General features: G+C 39.4%; 1 protein-coding gene across 1 annotated transcript in view; it reads left to right on the plus strand.

Moving 5' to 3' along the window:
- The window catches only part of KCNMB3 (potassium calcium-activated channel subfamily M regulatory beta subunit 3), an 18,784-nt gene that overhangs the window by 8,266 nt on the left and 8,874 nt on the right, over nucleotides 1-1,644 (plus strand). The gene's annotated exons all lie outside the window — the stretch shown is intronic.

Raw genomic sequence — 1,644 nt, forward strand, 5'->3', positions numbered from 1 at the left:
GTGCACCTATGGATGAGGACACGGGGAGGGGAGGGAAGGAGGAGGGTGGGGTGGGAACTGGGAGGAGGGGAGTAATGGGGGGAAAAAAGAGGAACAAATGTAATAATCTGAACAATAAAGATTTAATTAAAAAAAAAAAAAGAACAGGCTAATTTTTTTTTTTAGTCCTAAATACACCCCTGGTTCCACCTGGGCTCATGCATAGGAAAGAATATCCCGCTTTCTATATTGGAGCTTCCTGAAATCTTCGAGGAAGGTTCAAATCATAATTCATCTGTCACATAGTGAGCGTTTAGAGAGCTTAAGTTCTAACTAACACAGATAAGCATATGACTATAAACAGTTAAAGATGCCTCATCTAAATAAGTATAGAAATTAATTTTGTGTAAAAGCAGGCCAATGCTAAACGTGCAAGAGAACCTTTCCATTTTTGTGTTTCACTTGCCCAATATTTTACTGTTGTAGGCCACATGCAGTAATTTTTTAAAAAGTCCCTGGGCCTTAAGATCATGTTAAATTGCATCACGTGTCTCAGGTTTGTTATATTAATAAAGCGAAATGATGACTGATGGTCAAAGATCGTAATGGGAGTGCACTGGTACAGCTAGCTAAACAATGCCTTTCAAATAGTCTGACTTAGGGTTTGCTACTCTAACTCCTTGTTATTAAGGCACCAGGAAATAAACACAGGGACCCACCTGGAGGTGATTGTGAGGATGCATGAGGAGCTGCTCCTATACATTCAAAACATATCCTCTTACCCTCACTTGTTCTCTACTTAGTTCATACATATATGTCCATTCTCTTCAACCTCACCTCAGTCTTCACAGGAATTTTATCTACCAGTCTCATTGCACCGATGACATTCTGTGTTTGTCACACATACCCAAATTCTCAAGGAATGTTTTCCAAATAAAATTTAATTCAGCACAACACTTACCGAGCCTTCACTATGTGGGAGGCATTGTGCTTTAGGCTTTGAGGAACATAAAGATGAATAGCATGTAGGTTCTGACCTCAAGGAATTACTGACAGCAAAAACACAGTGAGTTTCCAATGAGAGATTGCTTGCACGATTTGCATTCGCCTCTTTGGAAGTAGAGCAAGTAAATGGAATTGTGCTTTGTTACCAGAACTTTTGGAGGCTGTGTTGACTAAGAGCCCTATGGTTGGACTTCTTCCAAAGTGGGATTTTAGGATGATGAGGCATTATGATATGATTTCTTTGAATATATTTTTATTGACTTCAGGGAGGAAGGGAGAGGGAGAGAGATATAGAAACATCAGTGATTAGAATCATTGATCAGCTACCTCCTGCATGCCCACACTGGGGATTGAGCCCGCAACCCGGATAAATGTCCTGACCGGGAATCGAACCATGACCTCCTGGTTCATAGGTCGACGCTCAACCACTAACTGAGCCACACCAGTTGGGCAGATAATACAATTTCTGGATGTGGATCTTGTTGGTTACAGTACTTAAGGTAATATTGATCAAAGTATGGTTCTCCAAATACATGTATCTTAAAACTGTTAAATAGATTTCTGGGCTTCAACTCAGATAAACTGAACCTGAATCTCTGGGGCTGAAGCATAGAATCCATATTTTAAAAAAATATTTTATATATATACATATATATATAT

This window comes from Myotis davidii, unplaced genomic scaffold (genome assembly GCF_000327345.1).
Source record: "Myotis davidii unplaced genomic scaffold, ASM32734v1 scaffold123, whole genome shotgun sequence".
Lineage (NCBI taxonomy): Eukaryota > Metazoa > Chordata > Mammalia > Chiroptera > Vespertilionidae > Myotis > Myotis davidii.